This window comes from Euprymna scolopes, chromosome 8 (genome assembly GCF_053919585.1).
Source record: "Euprymna scolopes isolate OS-2025 chromosome 8, ASM5391958v1, whole genome shotgun sequence".
Lineage (NCBI taxonomy): Eukaryota > Metazoa > Mollusca > Cephalopoda > Sepiida > Sepiolidae > Euprymna > Euprymna scolopes.
In genome coordinates, this window is record NC_136489.1 from 124,605,086 (window position 1) to 124,618,127 (window position 13,042).

General features: G+C 34.6%; 1 protein-coding gene across 3 annotated transcripts in view; it reads left to right on the forward strand.

Annotated features, from left to right (window-relative positions):
- LOC145283752 (ubiquitin thioesterase zranb1-B-like) overlaps positions 1-13,042 on the forward strand; it is a 578,310-nt gene that overhangs the window by 296,228 nt on the left and 269,040 nt on the right. The gene's annotated exons all lie outside the window — the stretch shown is intronic.

Sequence of the window (13,042 nt, forward strand, 5' to 3'; positions counted from 1 at the left end):
AAGGTGGAAACAAAAGGGGAAAAAAGCCTGACATCTAACCATCTCGGCCACGAAGAAGAGGAAGTGTATTCAATTAAGGTATATAAACTGAAATATACAGGTGCGAGGAAGTGGCATGATATTTGACCTAGTTTTGCGCTGCAAGCCAGCCGCCCCATCAGATGCTGCGAGCTGGTAAAAGTCGTGCAAATTAAATACACGCGACCCCCGCTGTTAAGTTGTAGAGATTATCATTTAGACATGATATAAAAAGTTTTAAGGAACGACCCCCACCCCCGAGAAGGCCTCAGAAAAAAGCCTTTTACAGACACACAAAAAGCGAACATACATACACACACATTTTCGCTTTTATATATATATAGATGACCACAAAATATTCCAATTAAAAAAACAATTAAACTTTTACTGTACTTAGCTATTCTCAACTAGCTTAACTAGTGCTGGGGAAGAGTAGATGCCACCACCCTTTTTCGGAGAGACAAAATTGTATGTGCTTACCTCGTGCTGGTGTGCCGAAAAAAAAAAGAAAAGACAGCGAATAATGATCGGAATGGCCGGAAACTTCATTGAGCTGTGCCCTCAGGTGTTGAACCGTCTCGATTTGCATTTTGAGGGTACTAGCAATGGCCCTGTTGTCAGTAGAGAGCATGAGTTGTACAGCGGTGCATCTCCGATCTCGCTCGTTGAACACTGTGTCACTTTCAAACATGATAGAAGGCTCCTATCGCTTTTGGGATTTGTACACAACTGGCCAACTAATAGATGATCTGCAACAGAAAAAAAAAAAAAACGGTTTTTATCAAACAAATGGAATCATGTTGGGTTTTTCTAGGGCGACAATTTTATCGTTCAACCCTGTAGTTGTCGAACTGAGGCAGATGTTTTGGGTAGCCCTAGGGGGTCCACCCTCCTAAACCTTGCCTCCTGGCTTTTGAGTGGAGCAAGTTTATCGCTTATTGTCTGGGGCGCCCTCACCAAAGAATTCCAATGGAGATACTCGGACTTACTTTTGCAGGGACAAAGTGCTCCTCTTTTAGGAGTGCTGGTTCATTCATCCCACCTTTTAACCTTGTGTCACATCGTCTCGCGTGGTAAAGAGAGTGGTAAATACTGGAATCTCTTGAGTATCTTCATTTGGATTCTGAAAACAATAATAATGCCCCCCTCCCTCCAAAGTTATCCTTAAACATAATTAAAAGTGTATATCCAGGATGTATATATCCTTGTTAAAACGTGAAATTATATGCCTATGATGCGTATTATGTAATTCAGGAGAGAACTGTCTATAATTCAGAATCTCTATCTCCTCACTTCATTGTGATGATAGATCTGTTTTCTAATTGATTGAACTTGATATGCGCGCACGATCCTTAGAATAAAATGGTGGAGGGGGGACAATAACAGCAATAACAACAACAAAAAAAAATGATCTAATTTTTTTCTTAAAAAAAAAAAAAAATCCAGTTTTCCGGTTTATTTAGCACTGAAAAACAAGCAAGTCAGTCTCTAATTGAGAGTGGCACATAAGTGGGAGGAAATTAAATTGAGGGGGGCATTAGGGATTTGAAGGTCAGGGAGAGGTCTTCAAAAAAAAAAAAAAAAGAACAACATAGGTTAATCAATCATTTCAGTGTTTTGTTGAAGTGTTAGATTTTATTGTTGCTGTAGTTGATAAACATTTTTCTTTCGTTTTTTTTTTAAATTTTTTTTTTCCGCTCTAAGTGAGATAGGAGAGAAGAAACCTGATCTAAAACATACTTTATGCAATTGAATTGAACTCTTTCTCACACCATTGTCTCTGCTTGCTTACTGAGCAACCGATAACAAGCTCGTTAAGTGATCTGGGAATGGAACGCATTGTGTTTGTTAAACCTTGAAGAAAATGAGCATTTACAAGATGGTAGCATTCCTCTCCTTCAACTGTTATTATAATGATAAAAACGACGATTGTCCACCGCCCACCCTCCAGAAACTCTGCTTTGATTTGCCTCTTTCTGAAATGCACACATAAAAAAAAAAAAAAAAAAATGCCCCCCCCCCCAATAAAACAAAATAAAAACAAAATCTACCAAACTATAGTTATCGTGGAACCATAACCTTTTTATGTGGATGTTTTTAGTACGTAAACATTAAAATAAATTTATAACTTTTATCTTTAAGTACTTCAGACAAAAACTAAAAAAACAAAAAAAAAACAAAAAAAAAAACAATAATAATTAAAGACGCTAACATTTTTCTGATATCAAGACTATTTCTACGTTTTTGAAGTGAGATATATTGCCAATAAATTTGCTTTTATTGGAATGCATAATTTCTCATTTTAAATTTGAGCAATCTATAGAGTGATGCAGGAGCGGATGCGTGTTGGTTAGTCGGCGCACATAAATATGGCAATGCCAAAATGTATTAAAAAAAAAAAAAAAAAAGAAAAAAAAAGAAACAACTTGTGTTCTACAAAATACAACGGTGACATTTCTTTCTTTGAAATAAATGTCTTTTCGTTAGAAAAATATTTCATGGGTCGATGTGTAGACAGAAAAGATGATGGATCGTTATTGTAGGATGGCGATGATGATTATCTTGGCTGAAGTGTCCTTTAGTCTTTTAGATGGAAACTGTTGCTTTTTGGTGAAGCTTATACTGCTGACTTTCATGATAGTGAAAATACGATTCCGTTGTGCTAGGGTAAGAAGAGGAAAAAGCAGCTGCTGAATTACTTAATGGCAAGTCTGATGTCGGGTCCCGTTTGTCAGTTTAGGAGGAAGTGATAAGGATGGACTTGTGAGAAAGAGGGATAAAGACCTGTGCAGAGATAGGCTAGTATGGAAGTAAATTTCTAGAAGTGATTACATTCCAGCATATAAAACGGATGAAAAACCGAATATAACAAGGACAGGGCATATAAGGTGAAAGTAAATTTTTGCCAGAACGAATTTTCCAGGATGACTCTGGTTGCCCCCCCCCTCCTTCCTCTAGAGGGCATTATAGAGGTAAAATTGCCCCCAAATTGTTCATCCATTCATTTGTTCGCACTTTTCTCAATAACCATGCTTTTTGAAAAAAAAAAATTTTTTTTTGCACAAACATTAGTCATGGTGAAAGTAAATTTTTCACTTGTGGAGGGGGGAACCCCACATGCTCGGCTTGTTTGGTTCTAAATAATTAATGTAGTAATAATAAACAGTAGTAATAGTAAATGAATGTCTAAATGACAGAGGTGAAACATGCAGACACATTGCGAGTGATCTCGCAATTTCATGAAGGCACCTAATGTAAGTTTAATGACATACGGACTTGAGTGTTTAAGTGAGATGCAAAAATATTTGCTTTTGTTTTTCATTTAAAAAGAAAGATTGATTTTAATTTATGACTGCATTAGAAATGCGGCCAAAAAACAGGACAACGAGTGGTTTCTATATTTATCAGAAGGCTTGTTTGTGGCTGTTTCTAGCGAGCCTCTGAGCGATATTAGATGAGGCATCCACTTTAAAAGTCAGCGGCTATTATTGGCAAAACTTCAGGCTCTTTTAGTACTTTTCCAAAATAGCCTCTCTAAACATTATAGCATTTGTGCAACTAAAGTGCATCTGTCATGAAGAACGGTATTTTTTAACTTTTATTTCACTTAAGGTACCACCAAAAAGGCACAATGCCATAACAGAGGAGGGGTTTCGAATTTTATTTTATTAATACTTTTTTGTTTTGCTTTGCCCGGGTGTAAAATACACTTAAATATATTTTAATTTGTCCAGATTTCGTATATATTATTATAGTCCTGATTACAAAAGTAAAAAAAAAAAAAAAATTACTTGGGTGCCATCAGCTAGAATCAAAACTGAAACTGTAGCATTCAAAGCTGGTGACGTTACCACTGTACCAACGTGACACGCATACAAACCAATTAAAAATAAACTAAGATGAATGTACAAAATGTATAACGATCTTTTTCAATTTTGACCATTTTTGACCCCTTAAAAACAATTTTAACTGGCTAAAAAGAACAGCCAGTAAAAAATCCAATCATTTGAGGCCCCTAGTGCAGCTCTGTGACTTTTTGTTTTGGAGAAGAAATATGGAGACCGACTGACTGACAGACATACAGCCATTTATATATTAGACAAGCAGGCTGCCTAGTCGTAAAATATGCATAAATATTATATTTTAATGCACAACCTGAGACCTGTGCATACGAGTGTCATGTTTTTCTAAACAGTTCATTTCTTGTAAGTAAAAAAAAAAAAAAAAAAAAAAAAAAAAAAAAGCTGAAATCGAAAGCAAAACCTAACAATAGTGAGTCAAGTGTGATAACCATTAGACTAGCTTGACATGATCTTTTGAAAGTATTTTCCAACCTGTTTATTCTTACTGTAAAGAAGTTGTCATGTTTCATAGCTGTGCATGCGCATTTGTGAAACAGTTGACAAACGGATAAAAATCATATCACCCCACACGTACCCATTTCAAAAAAAAAAAAAAAAAAAAAAAAAAATTTATACCTCTTAGCTGCACTTTTTTCCGGATGTAAATGGTTTTCTACATGTCTGAATCCCCACATATACAAAAGCTTCAAGCCTGTAGATCAAAAGTTAGTTGAGTATATAGGTTGAGAAGTGTCCTTACACACACACACACATTCTCACTTTTATAGATTTTTACTTTTTAAAAAAAACTTTTCCTCTTTTTTTACATTTTTTTTAACGTTTTTAGAAAAACCTTTTCTTTTTACTTAAATAATTAAAAAAAAAAAATCTTTTAATAATGCCAAACAAAACATAATTCCACTGAATCATAAGCATTGGCTTTCGATTAATATAGGATTCACAAGAGTCCATGAATGGGTAGGTTACAGTCCCATAATACCGTGTTAGGGAATAGATTTATAGGAGGGGCAACCTGAGTAGGGAGTTAGGCAGCAAATTTTTTGTTGATATTACATGCAGATTTCTCTATGTTAGTACTGTCTGGGAGCGGGAAAGGTATTTTAAAAGCAAGCAGTCGGAGGAAAGAAGTTTACGGAGTAGAAAGTCTTCTGGAAGTTACTGGAGAGTATTTGGGGATCTGTAGAGTAAAATGGTGGGATTTTGCTGTTGTGTGGGTTGGGAGCGGGGGTATTTTGATAAAACCACTTTCTGAATAATTCCGATGTTTCTACTTCGTTACGCCCCATTTAATTATTTTTGTATACAATGGATTATTATTATTCTCCCTCGCCTTTTGGGATTTTCCTTTGTCTATCTATGTCTCGACTATTCAATTGGATTGGCAAATAGATTTTGAATGCAAAAAGTGGTGACCGTGTTAGACGTCTACTTTTAAAGCTCACAAGCTGTGACAAGTCCTCCTTTGTATGTAAATCTATATTAATAACATTATGAAACGATATCACATCTGTCTGTGTGTTTAATGCATAAGTATTTCATAAATACACTATTAGTATACTCGTCACAAGATGGGTAAAATTTCTTGAACAGAAGTTTTAAACCATTCTTATGTTCCTCTTTTATGAATATTAAAATCAAGATATAACAACATTAAACCTTATGTATAGAATTATTAATCCAATTTTCATCGAACTCTATTACATGATCCTGATTCTGGAAAAGGTCTAAAGTCTAAGAGTTAAGCTTAAGGATTCTTAAGAAGAAATTAGAACTATGAGATCCTGCCTTACCAGAGTTCAAAATAGACTTCGTAGCATAGTAGGGGATGCCCTTTTCTCTTCCCTGCAACCGCTTTCCCACAGAAGAGACGTTGCAAGCCTGTCTCTGCTTTATAGTTATTTTCATGGCAAATGCTCGTCTGAGCTCCAATCTATGCCACCCCCGCCACACATTCACGAGAAACACTTATCTAGCTGAAAACCCTATCAATAATGTCCCCCACTCTTTATGTGCGCAAACCTAAATGTAGATTCCATGAACAAAGCTTCTTTCTTAGAACTGTAAACCTGTGGAACTGTTTTCATTTGCCTGCTTTCCAGCTGACTACAATCTGATTGTCTTCAAGTCCAATGTAAACAAGTTCTTGATGAGCCGTTCTTCTTAAGTAATCCAATTTACCAAATTTCCACTTTACTGTACACTCTTTAACCCTTATCCTAGAGTGACCTCCGAGCCTTGGTGACTGCTATGTAAAAAAAAAAAAAAAAAAAAAAATTGTTTAAAATTGGAATAAAAATTTGACATAGTGTTCAATATCATTACATCTTACATTTTGATTTTCATAAGGGGCACATTAAAACTGTTTTATTTATTGCGGACTATTATCCTCATCTTTTTTTTTTTTAGTTGTTTCATGACGTTTCCGCTAACTATTCCTCTGGCCTTCGTCAGGTGGTAACCATGACAGGATAGGAACTCCGAATCTCCTAATTGCATTCTCAGCAATTACTGCCATCCTAATTGCAGTAATTGTAATTAGAAGTAATTGCTGAGAATGCAGTTAGGAGAATCAGAGTTCCTATCCCGTCGCGGTTACCACCTGACGAAGGCCAAAGGAATAGTTGGCCGAAACGTCGTGAAACAACAACTAAGAAAGGTGAGAATAATAGTCCGCAATAAATAAATTGATAAATAATACTCATCTCAATAATGAATTCTAATTAAATATATGAAACTGTTTTGTTAGAGGAATTTTTTTTTTACCCATGAGATGAGTATTCTTGCCTATCTATATAAGTGAACGTGTCTGTGTGTCTACATTTCCCTACGCGATAACTCTGCCAATTTTAAGTCTACAGACTCGAAATTTGATATACATGGTACTGAGATTTGGGAAAATCTATGTGATCGGTTTTCGGCCAGAAATTTGGCTTTTAAAGGGTCAAGATTTAACGATTAGACCTTTGAGAACTCTACCAAACTCCTCCACCAATTTTGGGTCTAAATGCTTGAAATTTTAGATATAGGTTCCTTGGGCAGGGATCTAACTAAATAACTTGATTTGAGCCCCAAACAATAAATGTTAAGGGATCAAAGTTAAAAAAAATTGACTTTTTTTTTTTTTTTTTTCTCAGCATACACCTCCAAACATCTGGGCACCCATGCTAGCATAAAAGTGTGTGTGTGTGTGTGAGGACACTTCTCAACCTATATACTCAACAGTTTTGATCTACAGGCTTGAAATTTAGTATATAGTATATTCAAACATGTAGAAAACTTTAATTCGTTTTCATCTGGAAAAAAAGGGGGCTGCTACGAGGTAAAAACTGAAAATTTGTACGTGGAGAGTCATCAAATTTTTATCTATTTGCTAACTGTTTCACGAATGCGTATGTGTGAATAGTTCATATTACAGACTAGCAGGCCGATCGACATTGCCCAGTCATAAAATAGGCTTGAATATGATAGTTTGATAAATGCGAATTTCATATCTATTATTATACTAGCATGGGTGGGTCGGGATGTGCTTTGCCCGGGCGTAAAATACGCTTAAATATGATATTTGACCAGATTTTGTATATATTATTATAGAATCGTGATTTCAAAAGTAAAAAAAAAAAGTATTTGGGTGCCATCAGCTAGAATCAAAAGCAAATTTTTGATTACTAATGATTACTGTATTATCCAATTTCTACTGTACACTCTTTAACCCTTATCCTTGAGTGGCTTCTTGGCCTTGATAATGTGGTGATGCCTGTGTAAAAAAAAAAAAAAAAAAAAACTGTAGCATTCAAAGCTAGTGACACGCATATGAACTGATTAATGTACAAAATGTATAACGATTTTTTTTTTTTTTTCAAGTTTGACTCCTTAAAAATTATTTAACTGGTTAAAGACCCTTAAAGGAACGGTCCATAGAAAATCCAATCATTTGAGGGAATTAGCACCGCTTTGCAACTTTTAGTTTTGGAAGAAATAGTTTTAATAGTTTGAAAATATGGAGACAGACAGACAGCCTTTAAACTACTTATCATTAATATAATCTAATAGATTATGTTAAGAATAAGTAGTTTGAAAGCACCTTTTAAAGGCTGTGTCATGCTGGTCTAATGGTTATCGTACTTGACTCATTGTCTTTAGGTTTTGATTTCGATCTCAGCTTGAGTAATTGTTTCATTTTTTACTTGTAAGAAATGAACTGTTTGAAAAAAAAAAAAAATACTCACATGCACATCTGTTTCTTTTCGTTTGTTTTAATTTTTTTTTTTTTTTTTTTTTTTTTTTTAAAGAAATTTAACGTTATGTTTAGTACCGGGAAATGAAACAAATCTGTTTCGTTCATAGGGAAACAACCAATATTTTTATGCTGATACTGGATATTTCCTTCGTAGACTCAACGGACGACAAAACAAAAACAAAAAAACAACAAAAATAAAACATGTATGATGTAACAGATATGCCCCCTCCCCCCCCAAAAAAAACATCAAAAGAAAAAGACGAAACAATTCTCATCAAAAACATTGGCCTTCATGTCAATACTACAGTCTAGTATCTGTTCACTTTTTCTGTCCTCAGTCAGTGGAGAAATTTTTCATGACTGAGACAATTTTTAGTTTTGTTCCTATCCAGAGTGCCCTTTTTTGGGGAACTGGTTTTAACCCACATTAAAAACCGACGTTGTGTCTAACTCTGCCCTCATGGGGAGGCAAGTAAATAGAAACATCTAGTTACAGGAGAGTTTTTATAATCCCTATCTACTGTGGACACACACACACGCATGCACGCAGTGAAAATGTAATAATACAAAAATTGATAAACCTCTCCAAGGTATGGAACTCTAAGTATACGATTTATAATTTTTATTTTTAATGGAAATCCATAAAGATTTCTATTAGTAATTGACCAAATTATTTAAAAGGTAAAAATATCAAATCCTGCTTGAATAGAATCAATATTATTTGTGGCGCATTTAAAGATGGAATGGAATCCTATTCAGAGGTGTTGGTAGAGGGGGGGGGGAGACGGTGATCATGTTACTTGTTGTATTGATCAAGAGGGCAATGAGTACGTACAGGTCTACATTCCTCAAAAGATTTCGAAGAGATTTACAAAATGGTGGGGCTTAGTCTTGCTGCTTCAAACTTAGATTTTATTTATTCACCTGTGTACATTTTCCTCCTTCAAAAAATAAAATATGCTTAGCTGGTGTTTGCATTGATATTCATATAATGTTGAGATAAATGAAGTTTAAAAAAAAAAAAAAAAAAAAAAAAGGGGAGAAAGAAGTGTTTCAAACTAGAAAAGTTTTTAAAAAGGGGAGAAGGGAGGAACATTGGTGCAACTTCAGTTCAATATTTATAAAAGTGGAATTGTTTGCGTGCGTGCACATTTCCCTACCAAAATACTCTCAATTTTCAGTCTACAGACTCGAGATTTGGGAAAATTTTTTTCTAATCGGTTTTCATCCAGAAATTTGGCTGTCAAAAGGTCAAAGTTCAACGATTTAACCATTGAAAACTCTACCAAACTCCTCCAATTTTGGGTCTAAATACTTGAAATTTTAGATGTTGGTTACTTGAACATGAATCAAACTTTTTATTTTTATTTGAGCCCAAAACAATAAATGTTAAGTGGTCAAAATTGGGGTCAAAGTTAAAAAAAAAAATTGATCTAATCTGTGTTTACCAAATTACTCAGCCAATTTCTGGTCTAAACATTTGAAATTTTACATAAAGTGTATTCAGACATAGTGCAAGCTTTTTAATCGGTTTTTGGGCAAAAGTTTGGTTGCCAAGGGGTTCAAAAGATTTTACCTTTGCCGTCTCTAGCAAACTACTCCGCCAATTTTGGATCTAAACATTTGAAATTTTACATAAAGGGTATTTAGACATGCAAGCTTTTTAATCAGTTTTTGGGCGAAAATTTGGCGGCCAAGAGGTCAAAGTTGAAAGAGTTGACCTTTGCAGACTCTACCAAACTCCTCCGCCAATTTTGGGTCTAAACACTGAAAATTTAGATGTAGGTTACCTGGACATGAGTCAGCCTTTTTATATATATGTATATATATATATATATACATATGCACAAAAAGTTATGAACAGTACATAGGGCCCCAGCAAAGCTGGGCTGAACTGTTAGTAATTAAAAAGAATAAAAAATAAATAAATACATAAATAAAATGAGTGAACTATCATCACAGAATGAAAATGTGATATTCCGATAATCGCAAATTGACAAGTAGTTTTTTTTTTTTTTTTTTTTTAACTAAGAAACTCAAATTTTATGAGGAAGCAAGATTATCTTCTGTTAAATTTAATAAAGAGGAACAACTTAATTCAAACTATCGAGATCAAAATCAGTCTTGTAATGGCTATTGCTAAAAATCGTTAAAAAGTGATTTCTCTCCTATATATAATATATTCCTCCACATGCAGTACTGTTTTGCTGTATGACAGCTCATTAGTACGGCTAGACTAGCAAGCCAGGATTGAAATTCTACCACTTCGGCGACAGTTAGTGCTTCTCACCGTTATGCTATTTGGCTGCTGCTGATATATATATATATATAAAAACTACTTTAGCGATTTATACTAGCGGGGGTACCCGGCGTTGCTCGGGTGTTTGGAGGTGTGCGTGTGTGGTGTTAAATAAAAAAGAAACCGGGGGGGGGGGGGATTTGTAGGATCGAACCCGAAACCCTGAGGCGAAGTTTGAAAATAAAATCGGCCAGCCAGAATGAGTTAGTGAAAGATGTTTGAATTTATTTAAGTAAGAACCAAATTGACAGGTGCGCGCTCGGAAGTAGTCGAGCGTTACGACGACGTAGAGGTCAATGACCAGGTTTGTTTGTTATAAGCGAAGTAAAAAAAGAAAACAACGTTAAAACTTAAGCGGGGGGGGGGGGGGTAATCAAAACATCGGAAAAAAAACACAAAATAAACTAATGTAAGGCAAACGAACGATGTTAAATGTAAAAATCGAAAAAACAAAAAATAAAACAGAAAAACGAACATGTGAAAAATGGTTTAAATAAGTCTGTTTTGATATTAAAATTTAAAAAATCGATGGGTACCCGGGTGTTTTTGGGTGTGTGGTCGGGGGTGGATAAGCGAAGTAAAAAAAAAAACAAAACAGAAAAACGAATGTTACGTGAAAAATGGCTTAAATAACACTGGTTCAATATTTAAATAAAAAAAATCCCCCCCCCCAAAAAAAAGAAGACCTCTCACAACATGTTTTGAACCCAAAACGTTTAGATAATGAACCAACGCGCTAACCAACTGAGCTAACACGACGTACATGAAATTTAGTCAGTTCTTCAACCATTTAAAGTAAATTAGGTCATGACGTCATCTGACGTATGCGTAGAACCGGTCATCGTCATGAGAGGACCGTTTTTGTTGACCCCCCCCCCTGTCGAAAATTGTCGATTTTGGGGTGAAAAAAATTAAGGTTTTTGGCCAATTTTTCGATATTTTTTGAGTGAAGGATGGAGCTTCAATATGATACAGAGTTTGTGAATTTTCATTGTGTCTGTCGAAAGTTTTTAGCGGACATACATACATACACACATTTTCGCTTTTATATATATAGATAGAAGATGACTCTTGCAATATGATATTTTCATTTAGTGATAGCTACGTACATCATAAAAAAATTTCTGTATTTTGTTTTTTTAAATTAGGTTGAACTCTGGACTTGTACCAAAATATTAATCGATATTATACAGAAAGAAAAGACGAGACAACGTCTAGTAATGGAAATAGTAAAGAATTTTCTTTCTCAATGCAAGGAGGTGTTGTCTGACTTACTGTACGCTTTCTCCATTTCTCTAAATGCTTAAAATGGTTTTGTCTGGCATTTTTTTTTTTTTTCTTTATAATTTTTGTGTGACGAGACCTATTTTATATTCATTTATATACAAGCAACTAAATCCACATTGGTCTTTTTATAGGTATTTCTTTTTTTTTTTTTTTTTTTTACACGTATTTTAGATGGAAATTTTATTTGTATTGAAAAAATATTTGTACATCTGTATTGTAACTTTCAATTAAGTTTCTCATTCAAAATGTCCATATTAGTTTAAAAATTTTTTTGTTTACATATACAACTTTTGTTCAATTAATCGTAGACATGTGTATTAGCATATATAGTGTGTATAAAGTATGGACATTTCTCCCATTTCGTTAACCTTAATAACAGGTACATAATCAAAACTGGCAATCGGTTTGTTTTAGCAAAAAAAAAAAAAAAAAAAAAAAAAAATCTGTACTGTAGTTTTTGAATCCATGAGTATATTATTGACGGTGAGCGAGACGTTCTGCCTCATTCTGCTGCTGCTAAGATGGGTATGTGAATTAACAATGTTCAAACATGCATGTGAGTAGCTCAGATGCTAAAGAATAAGGGTGGAGTGTTTGTTTTGGTTTTAATTTGAGCTAATGGCACCCAAGTCGTATGTATATTTTCTAGCTTTGATGTCACTACTATATATTAGGTTCTCTATAATAATCAATTGAGAATTGTTTCTACAAATATGAAACCTGCATGAATTAAAATATCATATTTAAGCGTATTTTATGACCAAGCAATGCCGGGAAACCTGCTAGTAATGTCTAAAATTTAGAAAAATTTTCTGTCCGGGCATGTCTGGTTTTTGGACAATTTATTTACTAAATAAAGAGAAGTGACTGATTTGTAATCAAGGTGGTATTTCTCTTATGCACACTCGCTATTCAAAGGATCTATAAAAGTGTGTGTGTGTGTGTGTGTGTGTGTGTGTGTGTGTGTGTGTGTGTGTGTGTGTGTGTGTCCTGGGTAGAGAAGAAAAGAGGGACAAGAAGAAACAAAAGGAAAACAGTGGAAGGAAAGAAGAGAAGATATGGTAGTTTTAATAGAAATATGGTGCACTTTTGCTCCGGGCAACGCTGGGTAGCTCTCCTAGTTCTTGTATAAGACATTGAAAAGATAATTTCTCTTGCTTGTCAAGACCTACTTGTTCTATTTTGCAAGGTTATAAGAAAATTTTGTCTAAAATTAGTGCTTTATTTCCACCTGCTCCTCATGCAATTTGAGATGGCAACCAACACCAGCTTGTCTGAAAGTATGGTGCGTTGGTGCCGCACAGAAACTCTTTCATCTTTCTTACAGCTAGAATTTTG